The sequence below is a fragment of the Corvus kubaryi genome, unplaced genomic scaffold (assembly GCF_017639235.1).
Source record: "Corvus kubaryi isolate FWS band 111438036 unplaced genomic scaffold, C.kubaryi_AGA036_p1.0 37357, whole genome shotgun sequence".
Lineage (NCBI taxonomy): Eukaryota > Metazoa > Chordata > Aves > Passeriformes > Corvidae > Corvus > Corvus kubaryi.
The window spans coordinates 14319521-14342185 of record NW_024581117.1 but is presented as its reverse complement, the minus strand read 5'-3'; the positions used below and the strand labels follow the sequence as shown (position 1 = coordinate 14342185).

General features: G+C 43.7%; 1 protein-coding gene across 4 annotated transcripts in view; it reads left to right on the top strand.

Moving 5' to 3' along the window:
* Positions 1-22665, top strand: part of JMJD1C (jumonji domain containing 1C) — a 159038-nt gene that overhangs the window by 80242 nt on the left and 56131 nt on the right. Inside the window, exon 1 of one of the 4 annotated variants that reach the window (XM_042033382.1) lies at positions 17487-17594. The exons of the other annotated variants lie outside the window; for them this stretch is intronic. The gene's annotated coding sequence lies outside the window, so the exon portion shown is untranslated. Of the gene's footprint in view, positions 1-17486; positions 17595-22665 lie in introns of those variants that run through there. 4 annotated transcript variants of the gene reach the window in all.

The window sequence follows — 22665 nt, the reverse complement described above, 5'->3', positions numbered from 1 at the left end:
GAGGAACAAAAGAAAGTTAACTTACTGCACTTTGACAACTGCAGTGGAGGTAGCCTGTGAGTATCCTGTGAGTATTCAGGAAGGCATGCTCCAGTAAGGGGCAGTGGTGAAAGGGAGTGCTGACGCTCCACAGTTACTTTAGTCTGACTGGCTTCTGCTTTCCACCACACTGCTACAAAGAGGCATGTGGAAGAGTGGCTGTGCCTCTGCTTCTTCCACAAGTCAGGTTATGGTCTTCCTTCTGTGGCACAATACCTACCCAGCAAAGTTTGCATGAAAAAAAACCCCATATATATATTTTTTTCTCATCCTCATCAAGCTACAAGCTACTTTGATCGTTAAAATGTAGTTTTTAGCCCAGTCTTAAGGGTTCTCTGATTGGAAAAGTAAGATTGTGCAGCAGAATGTCAATTCCAATAAAGTATACATTTTATATGATAAAAACTATTACAATTCAGAGTTCAGTTGGATGTGTCTGTACATCACAGAGGAAAGACTTCTGTAAATAAATTGTTTTTACATCTGAGAAGTAGGGCTGCAAGGTATTACCAGACCAGACAAAAAAAAAGGATGGCTTTCCCTTTTTCTCGAAAATGATCATGTCTGAAAGAATGTGTGCTGAAATTGGAGTTGGCAGGAAGGCAGACAAGTATTTAAGTAACTTGCGAAGGTTCTGCTAAATGTGTAAGGACACAGGTGTCAGGTCAGTTCCTCTTCATGGTTTTGTGGCAGAATGTTAAGATTACATGTGTGTTGTATACCTCTGGCAATTACATTTTTCCAGCCTAATTAATTGTTATGTTCCATATGTTCCAGTCTTGTGGCTAATTCAATATGTTTTACATTAATCATGTTTTTCTCCTCCTACTGCATACATATAAATCAAAGTAGTTTCTAATATGAAGTCCATCACACTTTCTATAGTGCAGGTTTTTGAGTACTGCAGCATTTTTTTCTGCTTATTTGTCCTAGAGGAGCTGGTGACTAGTTAAAATTGAAACGGAAATAAATTAGTTGTATTTGGAATGGAACATCTGGAGTTACAAGATGTTTTGGATATCACATAAATGAGGGGTCACCTTGACTATTGTTAATAAGTTCAGACTGGGAACATTTCAGTGACAAAGAAAATGAGACAGAATGAAAGTGCAAAAATTAAGCAGGAGTAATTTTCACTCCTAAAGGGTACTTTAAAATACCATGTTTCACCCACAGACGATCAGCTCACTGAAGTCTGTGTCAGTGGCCAAAAGTAAAGGAATAACTGAAGTACAACAGAGTTCAGGGAAGGAAAAATGCAATGGAAGAAAAATCCTCAACATTTTTCTGGAATAGTAGGTGGGGTAAGGCTTGTGGAAGAGCTAATGTATTTTATTGGATTGACAGATACAGAAGGAATTTAACTGTTAGTCTTTAATAATGCAAGTTCTTCAGTTCTGAAATAGAAGTGTCAATCTTCATCCTTAGACCTTAATAACTACAACACTACTACTGTAACAAGTATCTGGTGTCATTATAGTGTTTTAATTAATTTCTCTTGGAAAGGTCATAAATAAAAAGCTGATAATGGAATGAATAGCTTTGTTCTTTTAATTTCTTTAAAGATCTAGAACTCAGCTAGTTAAACTTCACTTCCCAATTTCATACGCCTCCCATCTTCTACAAATTAGTTTTAATGTTGATGTTATAATTACATTTGATACTCATCATCATTACATATAGATTTCTTTGATTGCACTCTTTTGCCACTCATACTGGTGTTCAGGAGCTTCTGCACCAACTTCCTATGAGTTCTTTTGCCCTTCAACTGAAGCACATTACTATCCTCAAAAGAAAGGTGGTACTTCTAAATATAGAAACCTAATTTAGATTCTGCTGTGACAACTAGGGGTCCATTTCTTGTTCATTACAATGATGAGGTATTTATTGCTGAAGTCCATTGATAATGTTACTTAGGTCATCGTTTAACTCGAAGGCAGACAAATAGTTGCCAGTACGGGGGTTTCTTCTGTTACTAAAACTACTGTTAGAGCCACTTAGTGCAAAGCATCTTTACTGCTGCTGAAATAGACTCAAACCTGTGGATGTATTTTTCCTTATCCCCTTTCTTTTCAGGACTAGTAATCTTACAGAGAAAGTCAGGTATAACTCAGTTATAGAGAAACCTAGAGGGTTTCAGAGGCTGAATAATGACTGAGAGAGAGAAATGAAGCATTTCTCAGCAGGTATGTCAGAATGATTTCGTCATATGGGGAGGTAGTACTAAAAGTTCTCAAAAATTTCTTAGCTCTTATATTCGTTGGAAAACATCACACTTACTTTTTTTTTCTGTACCAGAATAGGTTGGGGGGGTGGTGGGGCACAGAAAAGGTTATGTTTTTTGCTTTTTATAGGCCAAATGGCTATGTGATTCACAGCTGGGATTTTTGACCAGAAATGGGGGCATTTATTTTATAGATTCTCCTGAAGTAATTCAATGTGCAGTGTTACAGCACTATGAAATGGGGGGGGGAGGGGGGTGGAGGGAGGAAATGTCCTAGAGATTTAGTGCTTGCCCTATTGTCTAGCTCCATTTGTGAGTCTTGGTCTGAAATAGCTCTCATTCAGAGAAAAATAAAAACCTGTCAGTGAGAGTTACTCTTCTGTTCCCTCAGTACCTTATGTAAAGCTTGTTCTTGTTATTTTCAGGTTGAGGAAGAGAGTTAAGTTCTTAAAAACGTTTTACAGGTATGAGACTATAAAGACCAAAAGGAGGCTTTGTTTTTAAACTTCCATCCATTGCTTATGTCTTTAAGCACAACTTGAGGATATCTTAAATAGGAGTAAACCCCCCACCAAACTTTTGGATACTTCTAGATTTGAAGCTGTCATCTGATCTACTGATAGTTTTATATCAGTTATGCATGGCTAATTGGGCCAAAAAAAAGGAGTAATTTAATTTAAATAGTAAAATGAAATACTATTACAAAAAAATGAGCATGAATAGGAGAATTATTAAGAAAAATTAATTACTATATCAAGTTGAAAGGCAAAAAAAAAGACCCATGTTCTCATCATCACATATGTAGTGTCTTGCAAGTGGCAAAAGTACTGGGAAGTGACACAAGCCAGGAAAGAGAGGATGGTGTTGAGCAGAACAGTGCATGAGGAGAGTGCCTGGATGGTTTCTGCTTCAACACTGTTGAGAGCAGGTAGTACATATAGAAATAAAAGGCTTCTCCTTCCAGTCGATTTTGGGTGGGGGGGTCCCAGAAGGAAACCTGTTTCGAATGATGGAGAGAGGGGAATGAGGTAGAGAGATGCTTAATCCCTCTTAGTACTCAAGCATTTTACAGAGCAAAGCAGTTTTTTCCACATCAGTTGGCTGGTTGGTTTTGTGGCCCAGGTACAAAAGAAGCAGTAAGTTGTCTTTGTAAAAAACCAGAGGAATGTTGCCTGGGGTTTCTAGGTGTGTTTCCAGCTTCCAAGGGGGATGTGCAGTGGTAGTACACAGAGCTTTCTATTCTTGTTAATCTATTGCCAGCTGTTTTGTGTGTTCATTTTTTCTCACCCTCCTGGTGGTTCTTTCCCTGCCCCTGTGCCTTCTCCTCTGCTTTTGGCTCCCTTTTTCTTTAGTGCTGGGTGCCAGCAATGGGAAGCACTTTTTGTCCTGATCTCTAAGGCCACAACCCTCAGTAGTCAGGAACAGTGATTGTCAGGAAAGGAAACAGCACCTTGCTTGCAAGCATTTCTCAGTCAGACATCTGTAAACCTTTTTTTTTTTTTTTTTAAGTTTTTTTTTTTGAGGCCTCTAACTGTGCCAAATTTTGGATAGTTTTCCTTGGGAATAACCAAAGCAGACACCTCTGACACATCCAGTTTGTTCTAAAGCAGTGAGCTTATAGCAGAGGTCAGCAAAGCCAGCACAGCACCCTCTCCCGAGGGGTTGGGAAGCAAATCTTGTTTCTTGAGGACCAGTGACAAGTGTTTGATTTGAATGTAATTTATAGACAGCATTTGAACTTGAGTATGAGACTGGTTCCTGCTGCTACCCACAGCTGATCTAAATGAAGGGCTGAAATTCTTTTAGACAAAAGGTTTCAAAAGCCAAGCAGCTGATAGGTAGTTGCTGTGTAACTGGTGAGTATATCAAGGGAGTTTAGTGTGTGTCCTTTTTAAAGGCAAGGACTCGAAACAAAGGAGAGTTAATAATCTAGGGAACAGTGGAGGAAACCTGAAAAATGGCAGATTTAATAAAGATGACTAAATATAGTATGCATGAAATTACTAGTATGGTTCATAAGTGAAGAGGAAAAAAAGCCAGAAAAGCAGGGAGGCTCAAGATGCAATTGGCAATGAGGCTGGAACTTAAACCAGATCCAAGAATTAAGGAAAGGCTGAGGAATTGCAGATTTCTTGGTGGGACTTTTGATGTTGCTGAATGGGAAGATAAAGAGGAATGAGAAAGCTGAGAAAGATCCTGAAGGGATTTGAGTGGGAGTGGGAAGGAAAGACTCCTTTAGCCTTCATGATAGGGTAAACAACAGTAAATTTTCTCCCGTGGTGGATTACAGATGTGCATACCATCCCAGAGTAGATGCTCTGACAATCCTGAGTGGAAGTATGGTACCTGGTGGAGAGACCACTGAGGAGATAACTCTTATGGAGAGGCTCTAATCCCAAGTTACCTAGAAAAACTGCCTTCAGAGAAGGTGGCTGGTGCAGTGGCTGGGAATTTCAGTGTAAGGAAAAGCTTGGACCAACAATGAAACCTCCATTCAGACCTCGGTTTTTAGGAGAGAGCTGTTGGGTAAATGTTTTCTTCTTGGCACATGGAAAAGTGACAGTGGGTAGAAGACTAATACCAGCTGAGAAGGAAAAGAGCTCCAAGATTAAGGAAAATGATAGTCAGGCGTTGCAGCTAGGGAAAAATTTCCACTGGTATGTGATTACTAAGAAATAACTGAAATGTTGAGAGTCTGGACAACAAAATGGAGAAATCTGAGCTTCTCATAGAGGTCAGGATATAAAACATCCAAGTATCAGAAGGGTGGTATAATGCTCTTACTAACTGGACTAGAGGTGTTTAAAAGGCTTTGTGCTGTTCAGAAATAACTGAACAAAAGAAGAAGTTGTGCAGTAGTAATTATACAGTGGACTAGAAAAAATGCTTTGGTGTAAAAAGGTCAGACTGAAATCAGTTTGGCTGAAAATCGCTTTGGAAAAAGATGACAGAAGGAGCAAAGAATCTGTGTTAGCCGCAGGGTTAGACTCGAATAGGGGTAGTGTTGTTAGATAAATACTGCCTTGTTATCAGGTGGTTTACTTTCCCAGGTAGAGATAAGAGAAGAAGTGATAGGGCCAAGGTACTCCTGGATTTGATTGCTGGCAAGTTTCTTCCTCAAACTAGTCACTGAACCAACAGGAAGACAGTGTTACTTTAGCCTTCACTTTGAAAAGCAATAAGGATATTCTAGAAAATAATTTTCGACTGAGGATTCAGTTTCACTTTACGCTTTATCATCTGCTGGAAGAGCTGGCTTCCCTCTCTCTGCCCCTGTCTAGCTGATCCGAGCAGTCACGCAGCCAAGGCATGAGTTACATCAGCAAGGTGACTCCAGTGGCAATGAGTCACTCGGATGGGGGGTGAGTTCCAATGGATCAGGCTGCCAGAGAGCTGGAGCCACTGCTTGGGGCTGGTGAGGCAGTCAGGCATTCCCAGTCAGTGGCAGCTTACAGTTCAACAGATTAAGTGGAACGTCAAATTGCATCCTTAGTAATCATGGGTTGGTTCAGTTTGAAATATGTGAAAAAAATACAGAGAAGTTGGTTTGGAAATCTAGGTTTTGAACCTTAGGGGCAAATTTAAATAAGCAAAACTGGTCACAGGTGTAAGGAACCTCAGGACTCAGTTTCTGGAAGTTACAGATACATAAAGCTTGCCTGGAAACTGAATTCTCAGTAAAGAGTTATCCTGGTCTGCAGTTCAAAATGGAGGAACAGTCAGCCTGAGAATATATACTGAGACTAATGCAGAAATCTTGCAAGCAATGGAGGCGGGGAGGAGGGCAGGACAACTTAATTCAGGTTTGTTTCTAAAAATTAAACTTGATCTTGCAAATGATGTGAAAGCAAATAAAAATAAGGTTTTGTATGGTGAGAAGGATAGAGAATAACAATAATACAGAACTAAAACATTAAATATTTTTGCCTTAATTTTCAGTAAGGATAATGATAAATAGAGGAGAATACTAGATGTAGGAGAATAAGAGAGTGGAAATTACTACAACCAGAGGGAACTTAAGGATCATAAAATACTCAGAGACCAAGAGAAATTTCCATCTCACAATTAGGAAAAAATTAGTGCTGATTGTAACTATTTTAGCTAATTTTTCCTTCAGGGTAATACCAATCATTGGAGAAAGCAGTGCCAACATGAAGAAGGGGAAAGGAAGAATTAGGCAAGCAATTAAAAACCTGTCAGTCTGTCCTCACAATATATAAAACTTTGGAAGGCATTGCGGGGTGTGGGTGAGGGGCAGTCAAGGATTTGGGAGATTAAAGAAAATAAACTACAATATACCTACTTCAGAGAATGAATTTTACTGACCCTATACTTGTCTTTGGGGAGAATTAATCTTCTAGACAAGGAAGGCCATTCTATGGCATTCAGGTCAGGCATGATCTGCCAGAACCATTCCCAAGGTCTGCAGGTAAATCTTCCTGTTCAGCTCTGTCGGTGGGAATATGCAGGCTGGGATTAGTGCAGGCAGGGAAAGCTGGTACCTCCCAGCTCTCAAGAGTGCTGGAACACTGCTGCCAGGGAGCAAGGTCTCGAGACTCTTTTTGCATTGCAGCCCCCGCCCCCCCGATCAATGGTTTGTTGCTGTTGAGAGAAGCCATGAAGTAGGTGATGTTGGGCAGAAAGGTACATGGCATAATAAAAGCAGACTTAAATATATTTTTAATTTGGGTATGTGTTTCTAAATGCTGTTTTATTTGGGAGGGGTAAGTGACTCTGCAGATACTCTAGGATCATAAGGCTGAAAAAGACCTTGAGATCATCTAATCTAAATTAAGGCAGTTAAAACTTGTTGTGTCTGCTGTAGAGATTAAGGAATTATTCCTTGCAGCATCCTGTTTTCACAGCTGGAGACACACCCAGCTGTTTTCTCCTCCCAGTCTCTTCAGTCTGTGTTCATCTATGGTATTTTCCAAAACTATGCTCATTTTATTGTACATACCTATCTTGAAGAGCAATATCCAGAACTCTGCTCACTTTATAGTACTATAATTCAGACTTTATGAATGCTGAACACAGGTTGTACAAACATTCATATATCCCAGTATTGTGTTTATATTTTTACAGCATGATACACTTACCTCAGTCCATAAATTGAACCTAACCTCTCTTTTTTATGGAATTCCTCCTTAGCCACTCAGTATTTTTGGTGTTGACTTCTGCCTACGTGCAGTGTTTTGCATATCATCTTTTTTCTCAGACCCCTTGTCCAGTTTGCCTTTTTGTCCTCTAATATAATTTGCAGTCCCATCAAGCTGGTTGGTTGTCAATTTAATAAATGTAGTCTCTGTTCCATGATCTGGGTCACTAATAAAAATAGTGAGTAAGACCAGACTCAGTGTAGGTGACTTTGGGAACTGCATTCTACATACATATTTTGGCAAATAGTGGTGATTTCTGAATGTTTGGGGGATTTTTTTTGTTTATGCCTTCTTTTTTCTTGATATGCCTCTACATTAGTTTCATTTGGGTCTAATGTATTTAGCTTGCACACATGAGTATCATAAGAGGCAGAGTGTCAGAATATAGATCTGCTTCTTAAGCCTGCTCTTCTATTTGGCAAGGAAATTTGCTTTGACATGCTGTATTATTTTTGATTTAATGCTGCCTTTTACTCATAGTCTTGTATTCTTTAAAGTCTTTACAAATAGACTGGTTGTAGCTACTGTGTGTTTCCTCCCTCTGCCCTTAATCCTGGTCTGCTCTTACCATGAAATGCTATATCATGGACCCACTTGAATAAGAACTTTGGTTGTCTTTGTTGTGAGGCAAGAAAATATAATTAATATCATTCATCTCAACTTTTGTAATGCATTCCACAGTATGTCAAGTAAGGAACAATCAGAGGAAGACTATGATTAATAGAGTGAACAGTAAATTAGGTAGGAATGAGTTTATAAGATGTTGGCTATGTGGTGTTGAAATAGGTGGAGCATTGCAGTGGTGAAATAGTTCTGTCTGCCAATAGTTGTTAGTACATTTTGGGAGTGTCTTGCTTTGTGTTTTTGCTTAAATGTTTGGACTAATTGATTAAATTTGATCAAACCAGTAGACAGTGCAGAATAGGAGAAGCCCTTAACACAGAGGATGAGGGTTTTTTATGCAACTAAAATTGAATGTCCTTGAGAAACAAAGTAATAAAAATGGAACAAAACGTCACTGCATAAAACAGAAAGTGGTGGATTTAGGAGCAGATGGCAAATGTAGACAAGAGCTTATCCAGCGGAAGCACTGGCAAGGAGAAGGTTTGAGCCTTCTGGCCAGTCAGAGGAGGACTGTGAACCTGCTGGGTGATGTCGAGCTGATTGCAGGTGTGACTCTGAGATGTGTGAGAACAGAGGCATGCTTGTGTCCCCCTAGAGCTGCCCCTGAGAGCCCTTTTGCACTAACAGACATAATTCTGCTCAGCCATGCTGGAGAAAGATAATTTGAAGCCAAACAGGATACAGGGCAGGACAATGAGGATAACCAGAGCATAGAATACAATCTAACATGAGAGACTATGTGGAAGTAGAAAATGTAGGTTAGTGACACTGCCTACACATTAGTATGGGAGGAATGAGGGAATGTAATCACTGCTATAAATAGATCCTGGAGATAAATACTGTCTGATACACTATACAAATGGATCCAGAAGATCCCAAATTCACAATACAGATCTGAGACATAACTTGGAAAAAAATGCAGAAGAATACATTGCTTCTTTCTAAAATACCAATAAGTTTGAACTTAGAAAAGCATTTCACTTTTAGTAGGAAACTTCTAAGTGAGACATGTTTGTGTGACCTTTCAGAGACCCTAGAGAAAGGAGATGAACAAGATCTGGATCATTTTGATTTTATCTTTAAACTCACAGCTGTCACAGTTTGAAGATGAGTGAATTTATAAAAAGCGGAAAACTTGTTATCTCAGAGAGAAATACTTTGAACACCATCTGTCCTGTGTTTTCCTGAACGGAAAAAAAAGTGTTTGTCCATCAAGGTTGCTATTGGACAAGCATGTAGGGCAGATGTGAGAATCTAAAAATAGCATTTGGGGGGGGGGGGGGAGAATCCATTATGATATCTAGGTTATTTTCTAATTTGTTTGCTAGATAGACTGATGGTGTTTCAACATTATTTCAGCATTATCCTGATGCTGGGATATAGTGACTAAAACCCCGTCTGTTCCATCAGACTTTTTATTATCAAATGTCAACTTTTAACCTCACCTTCTTAGTGGCTTATGCCTATAAGGGTTTTTTATTTGAGAAGTTCTCCCAAGCCTTTAATACTGTAGATTCAGGAATCAAACCAGTGTACTAGCAACTGAATCTGTGTAGGAGGTCTGACAGAGTTACAGTATGATTATAAAATAATCATAGCGGAGAAAATACTGCTCAAGGAGGTTAAAATACATTTCTGTGTAGTCTGACACTTGATTGTTTCTCTCCCTGCCTACATGACACACACAGGTGAGGTGAACAATCTGGTATTTTTATTTGAGGAGTATATATTAGCATGTTGTCTCAGTAAGATGGAGCTTTTTATGAAGATAATTAAAACAAAATGCATCACTGTTGCTTAATACTTAAGTCTTAGTGTTTGGAAATATGAAAATACTACTTTTAAGATACTCTTACAGGTAAAGTGTATAATGCTTAGAATATAAAAAGGATGTATTGCAAAACACAGACAAGTGTTCCAGTACTCCCAACAAGCTGGGACTAAGAGCACAGAGGCACTGAGTCCAAAATGAGTAATCCTCTCTCTCCGTGAATGGCCTTTCCCTATTACGGGAATCCATAGACAGCCAGATAGAAATGCTGAAGAACTGGCAAATGGAGTTCCTGCTTTTCTGGAGACAGTGGAAGTAGAAAGGGAGGAAAGGGTAGAAGTTGCAGCCTTTTAACTATTCACCAACACCCCTGGATCACCCTCTTCCCCCCCAGTTCAGAATATGTTGCAGATTGAATGTGCTTATTCTATAGGTCTTGCTGTGTCTGACAAATAGTGAAATGCACTGCTGTCAGTAAAAGAGAGTAAATGTAAACTTGGAGGAGTGGCACTGAGGAGTCTTTTGCTTCTCAGAAACTGAATCCAGATTTAATGTTCAACAACTTTATTCACATGATAACATGAAGTAGGTATTTCCTTCTTTCAGCGTCTTCAATATGTATTCTTTTAAAATACTGCTCTCTGTTCTTGATATTTTTCCAGGATTTTTCTACTTCACCTTCTGTATTTTTTGAAGCTTTTGTTATTGCAGATAGCTTCAAACAGGAGCTCCTCTTTAACATATCCAGCTACATGTTTCAAGAGCCAGTTCCACTCCCTGTAGAGACCTAACTGAGTTGTCCCAGCCACTATTCAAGTGACCATTTTATAGCATGGTGTCTCAAATACATTGCAAGCCCTGGGTGTGGCATCAGGCATACAGGGAGCAGTTGATGTTACAAGAGTCATGAGGCTGTGGGAATGGAAAATCCCAGCACGGGTGCATGCTCATGCTGCCATAGGAGAGGAAGTGATGCCTGGAGTGAGGCTCCCTCAGAACCGCACCCCGATTTGCCTCTGATGGAGCCAGTGGCTTGTTTCCAGGAGGCATCCCTGGACCAAAGGGCCTGCCAGCAGCCTGAGCAATCAAGGAGCCTCAGCTTCAGTGGGAAGCTGAGCTTTTCTGTGGTGAGGACGCTCCAGAGTTGTTTTGGTGAAGAGCAAGTAGAAAAATGCAAAGTAAAATACAGTCCATTTAAAAGACAGGAATATGACTAAGCTGGTAAATAAGATACTCTAGACAAAGGACAAGGAGTGGTAGGGCAGAGGAACTGAAAAAACAGGTGAATTGGGAAAAAACCAGTGCTCTGGAAATCCAGGTTAACAAATATGTAGGGGGTGAGCTGGATAAAGGTGAGGCAGGTATTTAAGTTCTAGGGAATAAGAACAGAAAGGGACCTTATGAAAGGTAGATCTGGGTGACTCTCAGGAAGCTAGATGAGCTTCTGAGAGGCAGTTGGGAATGTAGTCTGAGAGAGACAGGAAATAGTAGGAGGGTGAAAGGTGGAGTCCTGTTCTGTAATGGACTTCAGTTAGTGGGAATTATGAGAGGAACATGACAGTGCCGGATGCTGAATCAGAAGAGCAGAAATTCAGTGGATGTTAAGAAGCCTGAAGCTGATGTTCTCAATCAGGTTGTTTTTCTGGAGGTGAGGCTGGAAGGAGGCTGGGTAAATGAATGTTAGATCCAGTAAGTTATAGGGGAAAAGGATGCAAGAACATTGTAAATGTCGTTGATAGGGGTGGAAGAAGAAAGTAAAGCCAAGAAATGAGTTGGACGGAGTTTGGCATCAGTGTGATGGAAGCAAGAAGGCTGAAAAAGCATGAATACTGCAAAACATGGATGGCACCCAAGTTAAAATGGGTTTGATGAATATTGCAGACGGAGTGTGGGTAAGAACATTGTGAACTTGAAGCTGTTGTGCTTTATGAACTTGAAGCTTGCTTTGTGGAAGACAGAATCTGGTCCCAAGGTTAATGAATGTTGTGGCACATTACCACGACACTTGAAAACTCACATGAAAGTCCAGGATTTCCTTGTCCAATGTGTTGTGCAACAAGCACAGAAGGAAAAGGGTTCTTTTCTGCATAGAGTTAAAATGTGAGAGTGAGTCAAGGGCAGATGACACACAGAGACAGGAGGTGGGGAATAGAAGGCATTGCTTATGAGGGAAGATTAGGCTTCCATAAAGCAGTGGCCAACCCATTGTCAAGGTTTCAGAGGTCAATACAGCAAGCAGAGTTTTAAGGAGAAAATGGAAAAACGTCAGTGAATCAGCTTTGCTAGTGTTGCCAGTAAATTGTTCCTGAAACTGGTAAATGAGTGATACCAGGATTGGAAGATGCTGTATGTCTGAAGGTGCAGTGTGATGTGATGGGGCTGCTGGGGGAAGGAGTGCAAAGAGTGAATACTGTTGGCTGTGGGTGTTTGTGACAGAATTTTGCATGGTCTGAGCACGTGTGCATTTATTAAGGCCAGAATGAAATGCAGAATGAATATAGGTTGGTGCTCTGAACTATGGGGATGGGTAGAAAAATGTGTTTTATAAGGTTTGCTAGAAAGACCTGCACCCAGAAATGAGAGAGAGCAGGTCACACATAAGGTGACATTGATGTTACTCGATTTGAGTGAGTGGCAAGGGTCCCAGCATTTTTGCTCAATTAATGAGGGAAGGGGGCTTAGGAAAATACAAGTCTGTTACAGTGATGTTTGCCTTAAAATGAGACATCTACAAAGTCTGAGCGACTGCTCAATATTTTGTGTTTGAACATGAATCTAGAGTTAGAGCACTCTCCAGCAAATAAGAAAACTCATACAATGCTATTGACTACAATGATAATGATTTTTTTTAAGGCCATGCATCTGGTTTTTCTTTTACCACAATTATTGGTCTCCTGTTGCAGCAGGGACACTAATTCAGCCACAGAAATAGCACCAGATCACTAACAGAGCTTATTCCCAGAGTTGTGTTTACAGTACTGGTATGATGAAGTTGATGGGGATGAAGTAATGGGGAAAATTGCACAGTCATGTTGATGCATGCAGCATTAAACCCCATGATGCCTGCCCAGAGAAGGTCAAAATTAGTTTTAAAAGTTGACTGAAAACATTGCAAGGATAGAAACTATATTTTAAATTGGAATAATTTGAAATATACTGTAAAATCAGTTAGCACTGATGTGGAGTGTATTAATTGTACTGTTGCATGTGTTCCGTCATGTACACTCTTGTCCTCAGCTTCTCGGTTTTGAAAAACTACTAAAGATAGCCTGGTGAAGTTTTTGCTTGTCTGATTTGCCCACCTCAATAACCAAAAAAGGAGAGTTAAATGAAGAATTTGCCAAATGAACTGGCACCGGAATGCCATGTGTTGCAGTTCCAGTAGTAATGATTGTTTCACACACATTAATTTCTCCTTTGGACTTTGGCTTCTGCACTTAAGTACAGGGTCTGAACTCGATGGGCTGCACAAATGCATAATGAGAATCTTAATTTCTCCACTAACATGAGGCTGACCATAGCTCTGCCCTTACACTGCATTATTTTTGCAGGAAATATCTGCAGGACTATCACTATGAAACGGTTCTGCTTGCTAAGCAAATGTGGGGCAGCACAGACAGGAAGAAGCAGAAAAAAAATGCTAATTTAAATGATGAAGACCGATTTAACTAACCTTCATTTGTTTTAAAGTTTAAATATTTACTCATTTGCAATATTTGCATGTGCTCTTTCCTGGCCAGCAGCACTGCGCACGTGGGTTTCTCTGGCGCGGTGTGAGGAAGGAGCACGGTTTGCAGTTCAAGGGGTTCGCTGTCTGCAAGAAACGAAGGGGGATCACAGCAGAATGCCTGATCCGTGTGTGCTGTCGCTTCCCCAGTGCCGGTGCGGCATTCCTGGTGGCCGTAGCTCCCAGCAGGGCGGTGGCACAGGGCCCGGGCGCTGGCTGCCCGCCAGCCTGCAAGTGCAGGGGCTGCAGCTGCCACCGGCCTCTGCCCGCTCGGCCAGCGCCGCTCCACTGAAAAACCTGCCAGGCTTCTAACGGGGAAAAATAGCAGGGGAAAAAAAAAGAGCAGCTCTTGCACGACTGTGCCAGCACAACCCGGCGTGCCTTCCGCCTCAAAGCAAACAAAAAACAAACTGAAAACCTCCAGCGGAGGAAGGCAAAACCATCCACCACCTGGAATTTTTCATGCAGTCACTAAAAATACAAAACCTGCAGTATTGCTATCCTCACATGTGTGGCCCGAGCCTGGGCTATGCTGCAGCACACCGGGGAAGTTACAACTGCAAATTTAGGAAGAGAATGTTTGCGTTTTTCCGTTGATTTTCATGATTATCTGTAGTTCTAGCGATTATCTGCAAAATAGGGCACGTTGTGTTACCAGTAATACATGTATCCTGTGGCAGTGAGCCAAGGCAGTAATTGAAGGTCAGGGATTGTTTGTCGAGTGCAGTTCAGTGTGCTGCCTGATTCCATAGGGGACTGGCAGTGCCAAAGAACAAAGGCAGCTCTGTTCTGCAAGCCTATAGTATGGCTTGTTTGACAGAGTTCAGGCCCAATTGTGAGAAGAAGCAAATAGGAGTGGAAAACAGTGCTAAAATAATGTGACGACTAAATAAGCCTGTAAAGTGTAGTATTTTGCAAATGTCAAAACCAGGCTTGGATAGACACTAACTTTTAAAACCCTTATTTAAAAATTGGTTAGTACCTTTATATGGCAAATCTGTGTTTTGTTAATAACATACACATATATATTGTCGTAAATTTTGTAAGTCGTAATGATGTAAACGTCACTTTATGTTGCCTTAGCATACTTAACAATTATACCTGTAGCAACTTTCTTGTTTTTTTTTATACTTCCAAAAGGCGTTTTACCACTTAGTGGATTTTTCCTGAGGATGCCTTTAAGTGAAGCCCTTGGAAATGGAGTTGCTGAGTTAGTATTCCATGCATAGCTGGTGAAACTCGAGAATTTTTAGCAAAATCCCTCTGTGGTAATGAATTGGTGGTGCTGGGCTGAGTATTAATATTCTTTGTTACTAAGTTGCAGTCTATTAGTAAAGCTTTGTCCAAACGGGCAAACTTGCCTGTCCTCCAGACAGTCTTGTGATTTGTATTTTAATAGTGTCTGTCTTTGGATATTATTAAGGATTGCCTGCTTTGACAGTTGCACTACATACCACACAGCTATCAGAGTGCCATTAGTTCAAGAGCAGCATGAAGTATGTTGTGCTCTGTAATAGGCATTATTCATTTGTTTGCCCTTCCTGAAATAGCTATTAAGTGTCTGGGCTCTTAAGAGAAATGGTAAAACAAAACCTGAAACTGTATGAGAAAGGTGGGAATCTGGTGGTAGAAGTAGTATGTTTTTGGGATGCTCAGTACTTCTTGGAGGTAATCTAGTATGTACTTTATTTATTGATTACTTGGTAAAGTCTGAGTTCCAAGATATTTTCTTGTGTCAGCTATTACTGATAGGTCAAGTTTTATTTTTCAGAGGTGATGAGGCCTCTGAAGGACCAGGTCTGTAAAAGACTGTCTTGCTCACTTGAGAAGAGGTTCTGTTGCTGTTGGGTGGCAGAGACCAAGGCACACTTCTGCTCCAAAGGGGAACCGCAGTGCGAACTGCAGCCCCAAACCTGGAATAAGGTTGCCTTTCAGTCTTTGCTACTACATGACCTCTCTCAGTACTGGTGAAAGTGACTGAGGTGTTATTCCCCCCTATCCAGTGAGAGGTGGGCTGGAGAATAAGGAAGTGAAAGGAAATAAGGTCAGAATGGTGTCACTAAGATGTTTAATGTTTTCCTCTGGTGATAAGGCAGTGCAGCCCCCACCATGGCATGGCTGGGGCAGGTGTGTTTTGGGGGAACCAAGGAGGTTAGTGAGCCATGTTCTGCTGGTGGAAGAAAGCAGCCTTTCTGTGGCAAGCCCTGAGGGTATCCCTGAGCAGATCTGGTCACGGGCTGTGGCAGGGGTGCTGGAGGAGCAACTGTCCAGTCTGGGTGGTCAGGAACAGATGGAGGCTGCTCAAGGCACTGCTGCCTCCCCGCAGCCTTGTTGCCATATAAGGCTGCTCAGCTGCCTTGAGCCAGCCAGGATGGAAGACCACTTAAAAAAGGAAAATCAATACAATAAACTGCCTCTGCTAGTGTCCCTTCCAAGCAAAATCCAGGAGTCTTGCAGTTACAGGGTTTGAGCATAGGCCAGGTAGTGACAAACTCCATGTACAGGTAGCCTGGTTCCTGCCCTTGCTTGTATGCGTGCAGTGTCACTGTTGTGGAAGAAAACCAATTTGCTGGAGAAAAGCCTGTGATGGGTAGAGAGCCTTCTAGTTCAGCTTTAATGTTTAGCTGTACCCAACTATTTTATTTCAAAGCTTAGTATGTTATAGCATTCCGGTACACCTTTAAGCTTACATCATTTGGAATAATTCAAGATGAGAACAGAGATGTAGTCATGCATTGATTTCCCATTATTCTCATACTTTCTTGGCAAATGACACGCTTTGTATTTTTTCCATGAAGTGAAAAATGTACAGCTGTTTATGTTTAAAGAGTTTGGGGGAAATAAATGTCTCTATCACAACCTCCCTTGTGATTATTTTTTCTTTTTTTTCTCTTACTATCCACGTTTGTGTATGTGAGCTAAGTTCAAGGAGTGTATTACAGGTGTTTTTGCTAAATTTCTCTTTGGAAACCATTTTCTCATTACGAAGTGTCCCCTGAACTTTTTCACCCTGCAAGATGCAGTTGAAGTTTCCATGTGAACTGTTAACAACTAGTTAGTGACATTAGCTTGTGTTGGAGAGTGGGGAAACACGCTTAATTTCTATTTTTTTTTTTTTTTTTTGGCGGGGGGAGGCGGTCACCAGGGACAAAATAGGTTGTATGCTAAAAATGAGAAAATTGTGCTTGAGAACGTTTTCCGTGAGTTTCTGCTGAGCACTGTGTGCTGTTGCTGAAGGCTTTGGGCTGCGCAGCCTTTGCTCTGACGGCGCAGGGGGGCGCAGAACCGCCCACTACCCTCTGCTCCGGCTGCTCCTGGACCCAAACCAGGCACTGAGCTCATGCCTGACCCGCCCTTCCTTTTTATTACTTTTTTTTTCCCCTCGGTTGAATGTGGACGAGCTGCAGCCCTCGCTTGCTGACTTTCCAAAGCCCACCTGCGGGAGGGATAGGGAAGAGCTTTCCAAGGCCGGGCTCAGCGCCGCGGGGGCTTCGCGGGGGGAGGAAGCACTGAGGCCATAAACGAGGTTTGAGGTTGTGGCGCGGAGCGGCGGCAGCGGGCGGCTGTCGGCCCCCGGGTGCCCCGGCCGCGTTCCCGAGCCGCCGCCACACGTGTCGCGCGACTCCGCCCCCGCGGGACGTGGACGCGGGCCGCGCCTGCCGAGCGCCGCCTCTTCCCGCGGCGTGCTCCCGGCGCTCAGCTCGGTGTTCCCAGCCCGGCTCCTCCCGCCCCGGCACCGTGCGCCTGCCCTTATGTAAGCAGCGGCATCGGCAGCGCGCCATGACCCAGCAGCGGGGACGCGCCGGGCCCTCCGCAGAGCGCACAGCTGCGCGGTAGTCCGCGCCGGCCCCACAAAGGGCGGGCGGTGAGTCGTCCTCCTCCTTCTCCTCCTCTCTCCCTCCCCGCCGCCGCCTCCTCCGGCCCCGCCGTCTCCGCCCCCGGCACGGCCGCCCGGCCCGACCCGGAAGCGGCGCGGCGAGAACCATTTTCCTTGTGAGTTCAAAGGCGGAGGCGGGTGCGGAGGTCCCGCGGGCCGGGCTGCCGAGCGAGGTGCGTGCCGGCCGGGGGGGGGGGGGAGGAGGAGAGAATCCGCCGCTGTGGTTTGGGGGGCGCCTCAGCGGCTTCCCCTGCGGGACACACAACCCGCGCGGACACTTCAACTTTGCGACGGGCGCCTTTGTTTGCCCTCCGAGGCTGCTGAGGCGGAACGGGCCGCACCCCCGGCCCGCGGGGCTGTCGCGGTCCTGACCCCCCCCTTCGTCCCGTCCCCGCGGAGCGGCGCACGTGACGAACGGGCTCCCGCGGGGGGCGCGCGCGGCGCGGCACGCGGCCGGCGGCGGCTTTGTGCGCGGCCCGGCGAGCACGAGAGCGCGGCGACCCCGGGACTACGTGAGTACCGGGTATCTCCCGCACCCGCGGAGGCGCGCAGGGTGGCCTGCGCCGCTCGGGAAACGGGAGAAGGGGAGTTCAGAAAAAAACTGAGGTTTTGTGGGGTTTTTTTTGCTTTTCTTCGGTTAAGTTTCTGCCTTTAAGGCGGGGTGCGGGAGCGGCAGGACTCGGTGCCGGCCGTTAACGGCGCGGACCCCGCCGTTAGAACAGCCGTGGGCGCCGTTGGTGCGCCCTGCCATGCGGCAGCTCCGGCGGGCAGCGAGCCCGGCTGGCGCTGCCTTCCCCCCGCGTCCCGACGGGTACTTCCTTCTGGCCCCCCCGGCGAAGGGCTGCGAGAGTTCCGCCCGGAATAACGCCTTGGCTGGAAACGGGTGCTTCCGTAGGGATTGCAGGCAGGGTAATCCGCGAATGAGGAAACCCCGTGCTCGATTTTAACGTCAGATCTGCTTTACTGATTGTCCGCTCTTTTCACTTGGTAATTCTGCCTTTGAGTACAAACCATGGCAACAAACAGGCGTTGGAAGAGAGCTACAGCTATTTTGAATGATTGAGTGTCAGAATGAAAAGGTGCCAGTGTTTGCGCTATTGCAGACTAAACAGCAAGGCTAGAGAACAATATGTGGAAAAGTTTTCTGAATAGCACGTAAAAATTAAGTTTACATGATCTTATCAATTTTTGTGCTTTAAAGAGGAAGAAGTAGAGAATGTAAATGTTTTAGTGTAAGAATAGCTTTCTAAATTATTAACTCTTTCAAAGGCTGTTAGGCTTACGGCATAAATTCCTCTAGAAAGATTTTTTAAAAAGGGCCACTGCGGTGTGTGTGCATAGTAGGATGTGTTTTTGTGGTGTGGGGAGCAGGCTTGAGGCACAGTGCCCAGCTAAGCAGCCTGTGAGCTTCAGCGAGGCAGCTGAGGCAGTGGTACGTGCGGGATGAGCCGGGCAGCAGCTGCGAGCTCAGCTGTAACCCGAGCGTTTGCTGCATTGAGCCTTCTGGGTGTCACAGCCTGGCAGCGCCCAGGCTGCAGCAGCCGAGGTGAGGCGGCTCCTGGAGTCCTGGCCAGTGCCAGGGAACTGCTTGCTCACATGCTGGAGGCGGATTACCACCACTCCAGCTGCTTAATTGCACTGGGCAGAGGTAAAAATGCACTGTGTGCTTGCTCGCTGCTGCTTCCTTGGGAAAGTGGGTCCTGTGGTTGCTATGGGGGTTTTGGAAAGATAAATAAAGAGATGAGTTGTGTTATTGGGCATTAGAAAAGGTAGTAAGTGAGTAATCTGCTGTGTTAGTATTTGGTGAGCGCTTTTGAATAGTTTTGTGATTGTTTTCTGTGGAGAGATGGTAATTAATATCTTCTAAAAAGTTATTTGAGTTTCCAGAAGATCCAGAATCCAATTCTCAGACTCAGTGTTGTCCCAGCTGCCTCTTGTAGGCAAGTTATTGCTGGCATGAGCTGGGGTAAAATCATGGCGAGGGGGGCAGAGTAAGAAACACGCTTTATTCAGCATCAGGGAACTTGCAGGAAAGCAACCAAAGAGAGTGTGTGTGTGTGTGTTTATGGAGCTCCCTTTGGCCAAGCAGGGAAATGTGGTGGGGGGAAAAGTGGAATTTTTTTTTTTTTTTTCCAAGCAGCCACTTAGAATAGTGGTGAAGCCAGATGTCGCTTAAAATTGAGTGCTTGAGTCCTTCGCTTAGTTGTGGTCTTTGGGGAATTGGGTTAACACATAAAGCTTCCTTTTACAAGCTGCAGGTTTGAAAGGGAGATTTTCGTTCACAGAGGTTCAGTTTTTCCTGGTTTCAGCCAGTATGCTTGGTTGTCCTTAAAGTTGTCCTCCACTTTGGGAATGGAAAGAGGGAGTGTCTGTGAGGAGCTCGTTGGACCTTCTTGCATCTATTTTCATGTTATTGCATGTCTCACATGCTTGCCTCTGATAGCTGACTCTTGCCTGCTGTGCTCTTGTCTGTTTTTCTCTGTGCATGGGTAATATGTAGTGTGAAATTCAGTTATGTCTTCCATCTTAAAGTTTTTCAAATCCCTAACCTGTCCCAGGTTGCGTATCTCCTTGGTGGCCTGCCTATCTCGTGGAACTGATGGAGCCTGGACTTTGCTTTTCCAAGAACTCATTTATTAAAGGGTGGTGTTTTGTTGTTCTTTGATAGTGGGAATGTTTTTTAATAGCGTCTGAAAAATCTCAAGTTGTGTGCAGCGGAGCAGCCATTCGCATAGGAGGAAGTGTGTGACATGGCATGGTTTTGCTTTATTTATTTACATATTTTTCCTCTGTGCTTGTGGGATAGCCTGCATCCTCCACATGCGTATTTTGGGGGCGTTGACCTGTCTAGAGGCACAGATCTATGAAAGCAAGTGAGAAGGCATTACGTTTCTCTTCTCAGAATAATCACACTCCCAGATCTATATTTGGAACTAGTTCTTTCAATACCAGTAGGAAGATAAACCAATGGCTCACATGTACCTTAATCTGTAGTGTTGTCTGAATCCTGAATGATGACTGCGAGCCACATTCCACGCAGTTTTGTTTCAGCTAATGATGTGGTATGTCCTGTTGTTTGTAGTCGGAAACACATTTCTTGACCTAAAAAATAGCTCAGAAAGTTAGAAAGGAGCCAGCATGGAAAAAGTAGAACAGTGTGAGGGAAGACGTGGGGGCAGATTAAGAGCTGAAAGACTACAGCATTGGCTTTTTCAAAGAAAAGTTTGTCCTCTTGTGAGTTTATACACTCAACATTTTGCAATTTGATGATGTGAACTCCACCCTCTCTTAACCATTAGCAATACAAGATCCATTGTAGGAAAGTGATGGAAGAGCAAAGGCCTTTTCTTAGCTATTAGAGGTTAAATAATTATTTACTATTTGAACTCTGTAGTTGGCATATTATCATATGCTCTTGCTCCTCCAGCCCTTTCATCTGGTTACATATTGTAGAGATGGCGGACTGGCTGAGAGGTTTGGCTTTTTTACCTTGCTTGTCTGGGAAAGAGTAGCAGCTGAAGTGAAACCTTAAATAAAATGGAAACAAGAATGCAGTGCATTCAGTCTGAGCATTTGTGGAGTTGGATAAATTTATTAGAAAGTATAATGTATCTCCTGTGAAGTATTCTCTCATTTGTTTAGTAAGTGCCAAAGCCGAAGCTCCAGAGAGACTTGGGTTATATTTAGCCTAATCGCAAGGCAACACCTTTGTAAAGTAGGTAATGAAGCCTGATAAAACCTTGAGTGCTCTGTTACGAGCTGCCTGCAGACTGGCTGAGGGCAGGTTGCTGGCTCTGCTGCTGCCCTGCTTAGTGGCTTTTGTCAAGTTATGGGATTGGTTCGTGCCTCAGTTCCCCCATCTGGAAATAGGTCGTGGTGATCCTGCTTTTTCCCCTTGTAAGTACTTGGGGTCTGTTGCTGCGGGGTGTTGCGTGTGAGCTGTGATAGCAGCGTTTTACAGATCTTGGTGTAGCATTTGCACAATGCTTCATGTGGTTTGACCTACCCTTGTTTCTCCTCTTTGTCTTTTTCTCTTGCATTTTAAATTTAGAATTGGTCTCAAAGGGCTTTTTTCTTTTCCTGTTTTCCCTCATTACTGTTTTTTTGTCCTGTAGAATAACTTTCCTCTTATTTTTTTCTGTCCCTCCATGTTTTTCCCCCTTGCATCCTGCATGTTCTTTCTGCCAGTCATTTCTTTTGTTCACTGATGTCTTCCTCTGCTGTTCCTGTCTGTCTTCAGAGCAGCATTTCTCTTCCCTCCATCCGCTGGGATTTCCTTTTCACCTGACTCATCCCCAATCGGTACATCCCCGCTCAGTCACGCTCTCCTTGCGCTTCTGTTCCAGGAAACCCAGCCAGCAGGGAAGGGGACCGGCCTGCTTGTCCCCTCTCAGGGGAGATCCACTGAAGTCACGGCGCCCTCCGTGCTTGCCTGCTGCATCCTGCTGTGCCTGGATGAGGGCAGGGGATTTGGGCAAAAAGGTGTCAAGGAGCCTTTTACTCCCTGCTCCTTTTTCTCTGTGCCTGGATTTTGCAGCAGAGCTGGGATGTTTCCTCCTTCCTCCAGCAGCAAGGTCTTCAGGACCTCGTTGCTTTCCCAGCACACGGGGTGAATCAGGAAACCTCCTGGCCCTGCTGCGAAATGCCCGTGCCCAGTGCTGTGGGCTCGGAAGGCGTAGTGCTGGAGCAGCCGGTTGCTGCAGGGAGGAGCGGCTGCGGGGGCGGCAGGCGCAGAGTCAGAGCAGTTCAGAGATGGGCAGGGAAATGAGATGGTTGACTTGAGGCAAGGTGAACGATTTCAGAACAGGAAGGGGGGGAGCAATTTCTCATCTGCAGTCTGCTTCCACTTGAGCTGTCCTTAGTGTAATCACTGCTGTGCTAGCTGGTCCTGCAGGCAGGGAGAGAGGATATGTGGGCTGAGCTGTGTGTTTAAGATAGAATGGTGCTCCTGTACTTTAAACTTCTGTGGTAAATAATCTTGCTCAAGCACAGTGAGGGAAGGGAAGAATGTATGGTGTAGTTCTCTTTTCCAGCTGGTTTTCCACCAACAGCACAAAGGAAAAAAAAATCAGAACACAAAATCCTTCTTTCTTGTATAACTTGTACAACAGTTCTTGTATAACTACTAATTGTTATTCTGTGTTAATTTGTTTTGATGGAAGAATACATCAGTATTTATGCAGTTTTGGGTTTGATGTGCTGAGGGTTTTTTTCAGTTGCTTAATTTTCCATTTTTTTTTCTTG